The 10,729-nt window shown below is 40.9% G+C and overlaps 1 protein-coding gene across 4 annotated transcripts in view; it reads left to right on the top strand.

Annotated features, from left to right (window-relative positions):
• The window catches only part of mgat3b (beta-1,4-mannosyl-glycoprotein 4-beta-N-acetylglucosaminyltransferase b), a 75,848-nt gene that overhangs the window by 46,152 nt on the left and 18,967 nt on the right, over nt 1-10,729 (top strand). The window lies entirely within an intron of this gene.

Genomic DNA, 10,729 nt, shown 5'->3' with positions numbered 1-10,729 from the left:
GGCATTTTCATTGCCATTTCTACCCTTTGGGGCTAAGCACTCCGTATGTTTTGGCTTTCCTGTAGACGAAGGTTAAGGTTTATTCCGCGATGGCTGTTGGTGGTGCCCATGCTGATAATTTTCCAAACAAGCCTCTTTTGTTTGTTCTGAAACATTAGACGGAAATCTACCAACTCCCTTAAATGGAGAAAATGGTGAAGCCCTGCACTGTAACAAAAGAGTTTGCAAACAGAAAGTAGCACCAAGACCTTTTTATTTGCAGTGCAATGTTGCAGATTATTGCCTACTGTGTCGCCCTATTTATCTGACTTTTTTTTCATTCTGTCTGTGTCTCCGTTTTGTGAAAGCACAGATCTAGTGAACGTTTCGTCTGGAGAGCATGTTGGAGGGGATGGGAGGAACTGGTAGTGTTTGCCAAGTGCTTTCAGGCTTTTCGATGGCCATGTTTTCAGCGAGCGACGAGCAGATGACAGCGGAGCTGGGAAGAGCAGGACTGGCGGCAGTTTTACTTTGGCTCTGTGCTTTTATTCAAGATCACACAGATGATAGGAATCACTTCATCCTTTCGTCCACCTTGCTTTGTGAGCACTGGTGTCTCAGGCTCCTTCCACCTTCAATTTTGTCTCCACCCCTCCCATCTTTTGTTCTCTGTCACATCCTGTGTTTGCATGAACTCTAATCATTTGATTTAAGCCAGTAGCGTGATATTGCAACTGTCAGAAAACCCTTTCAGAGTTATCTTACCCGCATTAAGGTTGTAAGCGCAGAAGCGCAATTTGATTAACCCAGATGGATTACTCAAATTCCAAATTTGTACCTTTTCAGCTCGGTGATTTCATCCTCTGAAATATAAATTTACTAGCAACTACTGTATGTCAAAGAAATAGCATATTTTGGGGCCGTCGGTTACAGCAAAACAGCTTTAATATTAGAACTTACACTGTAACCGAGCTTGTCTCATCAACAGGAAATTAAAGCACAAAAATGAACCCAACCATCCATTCTGTTATATCACTACTTCCTGTTGCACACAGTCATAAAAACATTAATATAGTATCCAACACAGCCAATTCCATCAGCCGAATTTAGCTAATATATTATACAGATTATACAGATATATTTGTATCTGTATTTGCTTGAAATGTTTTCTTTTGATTTTTTAACTGATTAATTAAGTCATCCCATACTTTTTTTAATAGGTTTACTATTAATTAGCATAGTTAATTTTACCAGATTCAGATTCTATATAGGCTATTTTCTCATCTTAACTTAAACACGCATATGTTATAGTTTACATAGTAATTTCATTTTCCAATGAAGTTGACTATTTAAGAAGCCATGAACAAAGAATGGTCTTAAGTAACAATATTTAAGGATTCCTAATCAAAAACGGTATGTGTTTATGTTGAACAAAGAACATTGCTGGTATATCTTTATCTTAATGTTCTAAAATGGAGCTGGGTGATTTGATGATATATCTCTTATGTATTTTTCTACATTGCTTCTAATGCAATGTTGAATAAACCAGAGCCAAACTGCATTTGGGCAATGTTAACACCATTTGGATGCTGCTTTACACTCTGATACTTGCACATGACAGTGAACCTGGAGCAAACTATAGAGGTGCTGTTTTTCTTTTCATGGCGTATGAAGTAGGCTATATAAAAATAGGCTTTACCATATGGTTTTTTCATTTTGACTTTTGAAATACCCTGAAACAGGCTATTTCCGGACATACATGGTTATTGAGATATGAAATGAGTCAGCTGGCCCAGCGTTAGCTTGCATAATTGAACGGAATAATTAATAATAAACGGAATAATTGAACGGAAGTCTTCTTGGTTAGCTGTTCCCTCTGTTAGTTGTTAGCATGCAGTGTTCTGAAGAAAAGGAGTTTGAAAATGGAAGTGGATCAGCGGTAAGTGTGATGGAAATATGTCATTAGCAGACCCAAACGTAATCTGCGGATTCTTTCTACAGTTTTAAGCTGTGATCCAGAATGAAAAATCTGCGGACAGTGTTTCTGCTAATGGTGGAGATTTGTTAACATTCTGAGTTTCATTTCTTAAAATCTGCAGAAAATCTGCAGAAAATTTTGCCAACTTCTGCATCCGCAGATTCTGTCTGGCCCTGGAAATGATTTATATTGGGATAGAGGATTTCCATATGGCCAATCCCTATTCCAAAATATTCATACTGCCTCACAAATCCAGCATCAGTCAGGCTTTAGTATTGGGAACATCAGGTTTCTGCATATCCTTTTGTTTCTCTAATCAAACTATTATCCTCAATGTGTGAATCCACAGCAGTGCAGTTGTTTGTGTGCCTGTAAACCAACCCTATGTCTCATCTGTCTCTGTTGGACTTGCTGTTGTACACCCTCTCCCACCCAGCTCTCCTCCACTCTTGTCTACAGGCTTGATCTCACACACACACACACACACACACACACACACACACACACACACACACACACACACACACACACACACACAGCTTCTGGCTCTTTCTTTATTCAGCACTTCCAGTGCGTCCCTCCCCCACATCTATTTCTATTTCTTTCTCTCTCTCCCTCCTTCGCGGTCTAACTGTCATCTTTACAGCCACACATCCTCTTGCTGCACCACCGCGCACACTAACCTTCTCTTCTTTTCTCACACTCAGGCTTCCCCTTTAAGAGTGTACTTTTGCCCCCTTTTTCTCCCTCTAGCTGTTTCTTTTTTTGATCTTCGCCCTCCACATGTCTAGTCACTGTCTCTTCACCCTCTTCTCTGCCTCTGATCACGCTCTCTCCTCGAGTGCCTCCAGACGACCTGTAATTAAAATCAGTTGCCGAGGCCAAGCAAGCTGCGTTCAGGTGTAAAGTCTGACTCATGACCGCCCTCTGTTCGTCGGTGTGGAACTGAGGATCGGCAGCTGCTGCTCAACACATTACCGGCATCAAAATGCCTATTTTCCTTGTTGCATGACAGACGGGAGTGTTAAATGGAGGAACCCCTGCAAGAATTGAATGCATGGTTGTAGTATTCCTCACTGTGGGGTGCTTTAAACCAACAGGGCCACTACTCAGCATTGAGTATCCTGTTATGCATCACACAGCAACAATACCGGACTCAAAGGCGCCATTCTCTGGGTCCATCAAGTCTCATTATAAGCATTCAGCAATAACCGCCTGGACCGTGGACTAATGCAAAGACCATGATTCTTCACTAGAGCCAAACTGGAACTTCTTTTAATGACTTCCATCTTCCTGTTTCCTTAATAACAATGGTAGCCTCACAGACAATAGCAGGGTGTCACCATTTTTCTGGGTGTTGACCTTATTTAGCTAATCCCAGGCCAGGCCTACGTATGTTGTGTGCTCCGGTTCAATTTACAAGTGAGCTATTTTGATTGGAGTTTCAACCATGTGGAATGGACTGGTGTTTTGACCCTGCCGGTTGACCAGATCGTTAGCCGGCTGGTTGATTTTGTGAGATGTCACGCAGACTGCTTTCAATTTAAGAGGATGTAGCAGATGAAAGGTGGCAGCATAAAACCAAATGAAGGCAGGTGCGCTCCTTACAAAGGCTGGTTCGCACAGTAGTGTGTGTTCCCATGGGGTAACAAACACACACAGAGAATCGGTATTAAACCCACTTTGGTCTGCTGCCATCTCATTTTCTCCCACACAGATAGACGCCGTGAAGCCTTAATGTTCAGTAGGTAGTGCTCATACCCACACAGATCCACTGGAGAGACCACTGTCACTCCACTAACTCCCCTATAGTCACACACAGACACACACAGACACACACACACACAGACACACACACACACACACACACACACACACACAAGCAAAACTAATGACTTCAATACTTCAGGCACAAACAGAAGCGGTAGTCCTTGCAGCAAACAATTCTCAGTTCAACAGGCACCCAAGAAGAAGAGGTGGACGGGAAGGTGTGAGAGAAGTGGAAAAAAAAAAAGAACCCAGACAGAATTGGTGTTTTTATCTCGTCTTGACAATAATGACACACCTGGGGAAAGCGTCGCAACAAGGAGAGCGTCTTTGTTTACTGTCAAGATGATCTGCAGAGCCCTGTCATTACTGCTTGTGTCATGCAAACGCTGGCGTGAGTCAGCCATGCAATCACAATGGAGAGCGCTAATGAGCTAACAGCAGACCAGACCTAGCCTTTTAGCTCCGGATATAGTAGAAGTGAGTGGGCGTGGCAAAAAAACAAAAGAAAAACAGGAGGATGAATGCTGCAAATGACTAAAGAAGTGAATCACTGCAGTAAAGATTGCTTTTCAAGAGAGCTGTGTTCATTAGTGGAGCTGCACAGCGATGTACGACATTGCAGGGGATTGTAGGAAATTGGAGAGATGGAAGTTAAAGCCTTTGTAGGGGAGGGAAGTTTTCCCATAGGCCCCAGATGTATAATTGGCTTACCTTTTTAATTTGGTGTTCAGGCAACAAGACGGGAGACTGTGGCGGCTGATCCAAGATCAGTAGGGCTGAAGGGTGTCCTATATGCTTTACAGCACTGAGAATATTCTGGAGATGTAAAGGAAGGAAACTGAACCCAGATCAGGGTTGGGTGGAAGCTGAGAAGATGGTGATGATTGTGATGTATAGGAATATATATAGGAATTTCATTGTGTGGTGCAACTCAAGACAATAGTACTTTGATTCTTCAGTGAGGCTCAGACGCTGACGCTTATTATCCCTGAGAAATGACATTTCAGTAGTTGGCTTTTCAATCACAGCCGGCTTCATAAGATATGTAACATGTCTTATGTAAGACATGTATCGTTAGCAGACACGGCTGTACAAGTGAGTTATGGGATATGTTGTATAATGTTTCTCTTCATTTAAAATTCTTAACAAAGGAACTGAGCCGGATTTTCATGTCATGAAACGATTGACAGGTCTCTCTCTTGACAAGATTCATTTTTAGATTGACTATTTTAAGCCTTCCTCTTTTTGAAACCTTTGAGCTGAAAACTTTGGTCTTGACCTTTGAATTTGTAGTTTGACAAAACAATTTTAACACAAGGCCCAGCTCACAACCGCATCTCACAGTCTTCCCGGGCAGATGGAGTTTTCTCAGTTAGAGGTTAAGGTTATTGAAGTACTACAAGTTATTGTTGTTAAAGGTTTGTTTTAGTATATGTTGGGTATGTACAAATTACATATCAACACAGGCTGATATATTTTAGCTTTTTTAAACCTCTTCTGTTAAAAATGTAACTAGTTAAATATTACAGATAAGGCATTTGAGGTAACAGGAAGGATTTTTTTTGTATATGATGGACTACCATAGGAATTACAACTGCACAAAAGTCTCTATTTGCTACTGACAATCACATAGTTATGTAAATGAAATCAAATATCTGCAAGATGCAAGATTTTAGGATTTTGAGATTTGTTTATTTTGTGGCTGTACTGCCCTGCTAGAATGAGATCTTGCCCAGAAATGAAAGTCCTAAAAGAGGGTTTAACAGTTTAACTGAATGATCTCAACCCCACTTAATTCCTGCTTTCAACCTTCAGCTACATTGACATTGCTACGTTTTGGTTTTTAAGCGGAGGTTTGAGCCAAAAGCAAGCACCGTGCAAACAAGTGTTTTTAGCTCCAGTAGAAGAACTAATCTCTGTTTAATCTAACTCTCCCAAACCGCATATCTCATCAACATTTTCTTATACTGGGTCATGAGCGTGCTGGGGTAAACAGGAGGCAGCATTTACAGGAGGCAGCATTTACACTCCGACTGTAGCTGGCAATTGCATTGGTAACATTAGTACCTTAGTCTCAGAAAACGAGACGTCATGACCGATAATGTGTTGCCAAACGTCTCTGTTTGGGGCCATTGAGAAACACAACCCAGCATGATTCCAAAAACCAAAACGGGGTCAGGAGTGTTTTTAAATTTCCTCCAGTTTAGGGGCTCTGATACGCCAGAGCAGTGTGAATGTGAGTTATAAACTTAGCAAAAGATATTTGTTTTCAAACTGTAGCAATGTAAATGTACCCTTCATCAACGGATTGAGTTTGCTTCATTTGTCATGGAACTTCTCACTCATGTTGACTCAAAAGTTGAGCTTGAGTAACTAAGCGGACCTTTAGTTAAGATTGTTTTATAAACTTAATCAATGCACAGTATCCTGCGCTGAACAGATGGATCCACGCACCAAAATCAATAACATCACCCAGACAACAAAACTGCCTGTAGCACAATTAGTAGCTCCTTTATTAGTGCTGTTAAAAAAATATAACAGGCTTAATAATAATTCATAGCAATAACCTGAGAGCTTTTTGAACACATGAACGTTCAGTCAATAGAAATGAAACCAAGGCAGTCTACAGGACCATGACATGACATTTAAATTGAAGTAAATTGACTGAGGAGGAGAAAGAGGAAGACAGTGTGCCATTATGGTAAAAGCCACCTTTTCTAGAACGAGGCCCTGTCGAGATGGAGCAATGGAAAAACAAAGGAAACGGTTCAGTTCAGCTGAGGCAGGATTAGGATCTGGACATGTCTCCACGGCGTCTGTATTTTTCGGGTGTCAAAATGTTTTTAAGGAAGTGAAGAAAGAATGGCTGAATAAGGCTTGATAGAGGAAAGGAGAGAGTCCAGCTGAGCGAGGCTGAATTGTCCCAGAGGTACAATGACTGCGCAGCTTTTACAGTTACAAACAAAAAATATACGAGCACATAAAACCAAAACACAGAACATTACTACTACTGCTGAAATACTATGTGTTCTTCAGTTCCTAATATAATTCTATCCTATATATAGTCGTTCTTCTACCACTACTGCTGCTGCTAGTATTCACATATTTCCCAGTAAAGATAAGAATATGTTAGGATTATATTGTATTTGGTGTGGTCGCAACATTTCTTAATGGGAGGAGTTTATTGCTGTTAAAAGGCCAGTCCACCTTTTTTACATGCCAAAGTTTGTTAACTACTCATGGCTAGTAGTGGAAAAACTTGAAACACTTGTATAATGTCTTATGTGGCTATGGAGCGTCAGGTCTGAGAAAATTACCTTGAATGACTTCACTCAGCATGTTCTCATGAACCATTTTTCAAAAAAACAACAAAAAGGTAAAAGGTGTCATTTGTAAGCATTCCACCTGTGGCGGAAGTTTCCGTACAACGAGAGAGGAATTGTTTGGAAGTGAGACTTTGTTGAAACAAAATAAAGAAGCTGCACAACTGAGTCAGGGTTTGGACTTCGGTGAGACTTAATTATTCCCTGCAGAGAATAACCAAGTGACAAGAACAGTTTTCACAACGTATAGATCAGCAACAGTGCGACAAACGTCTTGCCAAACTAAAACAGTAGCATCCCCGTCTTGTATCCTGCTTCCCCTAGAGAAGGAAATGACATGTTTTGCAAAACGTTTAATCTCAGACAAACAAGTTGGAGCCTCTTCTTGACCGTGGACTTGCTTTGATAAGCGTAACACTGAACAAATGTCTCCTTCAGACTCCATGGCATTCTCCTTGGAGAAGAAATGCAGAGACTAAGAGTCTCTCCTTCAGGGAGGACACACAGGGAAGGGATTTCAATAGACATACAACTTGAACCATAATATATGAATAATACCACATGCCTATTATAGAAGGATTTATCAATGCTTAAATGTAATTTTCCCATTACACACCTTTTTATTTTGTCGCTGTATGCATCACATTGACGGCCGATGTATAAGAACACGGCTGGCCGCGTATGGATGTGGTCCGGGGAGGATGGGTGGACGTTAAAAAACACGGGACTTTCCCGGGGGAAACTAAAGAGTTTTACCCAGGAAATGTGTGTTCCTTGGGGGTGTTTTAATCCGAACCATACTTTTTTTCCTAATCTTAACTAGTCGTTTTGGTGCCTGATCTTAACTTTTGTTGCGGCAAAATGTTCAAATTTTGTGGATTAAATTTAACCGTAATCTCCGCCAGAATGAGCGGGAAATCCCGGCTTAAGGTCACCCAATTTCAGCTAAAAACATCCACTAATAACTAGAATCTGCTGCTCTGCGTCATGGAGCTCGTGGCCAGCTTGCATCACGTGACCAGCCAGCGTCTCCTAATTTTGTAGGATATCATACGTTTGGGTGTGCATGCATTTTCATCCAATTTGACAATATGTCAGGTTGACTTTTTGATTAAAAGCCCGGTTATAAACGAGGGGCAAAGAGCTTTAAAAATCCAAGCAAAAGCAAGGCAGCAAGAGTCTTCACGAAAGATTCTATAGAGTTGCTTTACGGGATACACAGGTTTTTTGAGATTGACCCATGCTAGGGACTAAAAGCTTGAATATATCAGCCTGAGCAGTGTTTTCTTTAAACGTGTTTTATGGTATGAGTCCACCAATTTTACGGCAGTGCAAAAGTAAATCTCTTGAGTACCTCTTAACACAAATGTTGTTTTTACTGTGCATATTTCTTTTAATAGGGACCCCAGGAAGAGTGGATGTTGCTGAGAATGAACTAACTTGGATCCAAGTAAACAATAAGCAATCAAGTAGGCAACCGTTACAGTCCCCAGAGTGCACTGGAACTGTTCAAGTGAAATGAGCCTGTAATTATAGCACACCTAGTCGACCACGTATTGCCATTTACAAAAGATGCCAGAATAAAGTGCTCATGTGTGTTGTTCACTTTCAGTAAAAATCCATTCAGTGGTGCTTGTGACAGATTGATGGATACATGGATGAAAAGATAATGGGCAAGAATCAAAGCTTAGTCATCATGGCAATGCAAGTTACTTACTTAATTATATAACATACACAAGTGCTTTATGTAACACATATTAAATATTTAAAATCAGAAATGCGACTCACTGTAAGATGCCTCAAACAAATGGACAGACACGATCTCAAAAGAAATATAGATGAAAACAAAAGAAAAACAGATAAGCTTGAATGATGAATCTTCTAAGTTTAACGTACAATGGAGAATAGATTCATTTTGAACCTGGTTGTACAGCTGGCCTCAGTCCTGTTGTCACCCCTGTGAATTCATTCTTTATGTGCAGAACATCTTCATTCAGTGAAATACGCTGAGCTGCTGCTCACAGCTGCTGGGCCTCTGGAGAGGTGGGGTAGATGGGAATGGATAGATGGGGAGAGGCAGTGTAATGTACCATGGAACACTTGTCTCTACCTTGAGAGCAGAGAGCAAACTGGGGCGCGGGAGGCAGAGAAAGACCTCACGGGCCGCTACAGAGCTGAATTATAGATGAGCACGGAGGAATGGAGGCACTCCGCCGGCTTTTCCTATCCGCCCACCTCAATCCGTGCTCTCTCGCTCCTGTGTTTTGGCATTTTTAACTACGGTTGATTTATGCGGACCGTGGTTAATCTTTTTTCAGATCTCTGCAGGGTAAATCCAGACAGCTAGCCAGACTATCTGTCCAATCTGAGTTTCTGTTGCATGACTAGAACAACTTTTAAACATACACATGTTCCACCAAAACAAGTTCCTTCCTGAGGCTATTTCGCAGCAGCACCGCAGCTTTTCTGAGGTGCTTAGCACCGCCCAAGACAATTGTGATTGGTTTAAAGAAATAACAATAAACCAGAGTACGTTTTCCTCCCATCCCCGAATTTGGAGTAGCAAGACCCTCCTCCAACGCGCTTTGGAGGAAGGTCTGGCAAAGCGAGACTATTTACACCTAAACCATGGCTCCATCTTAACATACACACATTTTCTCACTCAGAAGCACACACACATACGCACACACACACACACTTTTTAAGGCCTCACCGTGGCTGCATTATTGAAACCCACTTGGCACGCTGTCTTTCTCCTGACATCTGCATCACCAAACAAGTGACCCGTAAGTCCAGAGAAGAAGAACTGGATTCCCTTATTCTGCTAATAAAAGAGACAAGAGAAGAATAAAGGCTACTCTGATATTCTGCAGTTAGAGCAAGACAAGAGAGGAAGAGCTGGTCTTTGGTGCTGCAGCTGAAACAAAAGAGAGGAAAAAAGACTTTTGCTGGAGGAATAAGACAAGAAAAGCTTGTAGTCAAATCTACTAATTCTAATCAGGTTTTCAATCCTTAAAAGCAACAAAATGCCAAAATAAAGTATTCTCATAAATGACAAAACTCATACTAAAATCACCTGTGTTGTCACTTTTGTTCCACAATGCAATTAATAATTAATTAACAGAAAAGAGTATCCAAAGTAAAAACGTCACGTTCTGTGATGTCCCCACTCCCAAAAAGACAGGATGAAGAATTATTTAATGAATCCCAATCCCCATAATATTTTTCACTTCATGTCATTTACACACACACACACACACACACACAGACCCGAAATACATGCACACACACGCATGACCCATAGACATACAGTTGGAAGAGAGAAGTTAGTAAAGCAACTTCCCATGATCAGGCAGTTGGGGGTTGTTCCCTATGAAACATTGATTAAAAAGCAACAGGTCAAAGCATCACATAGCGTACATATAAAAAAAAAAGGATCACAATACAATAGGTCCAATGTTGCTTCAAAACTGGAACTAAACTAATACACATCTGTTATGGGCATGGAAGTAGTAAGTGATAGAAACTTTTAGTAGGAAGTGATTGAAGTGTGCTTATTCTGATTAAATACAGCCACGGGAACTGGTCACAGCTTTGATAATAATATAATAATAATAATACATTTTATTTGTAATGCACTTTACATTCAAACACATCTCAAAGTGCTACAGGTAAGATC

The sequence above is a fragment of the Etheostoma spectabile genome, chromosome 2 (assembly GCF_008692095.1).
Source record: "Etheostoma spectabile isolate EspeVRDwgs_2016 chromosome 2, UIUC_Espe_1.0, whole genome shotgun sequence".
Taxonomy (NCBI): domain Eukaryota; kingdom Metazoa; phylum Chordata; class Actinopteri; order Perciformes; family Percidae; genus Etheostoma; species Etheostoma spectabile.
This window is presented reverse-complemented; position numbering and strand designations above follow the sequence as displayed.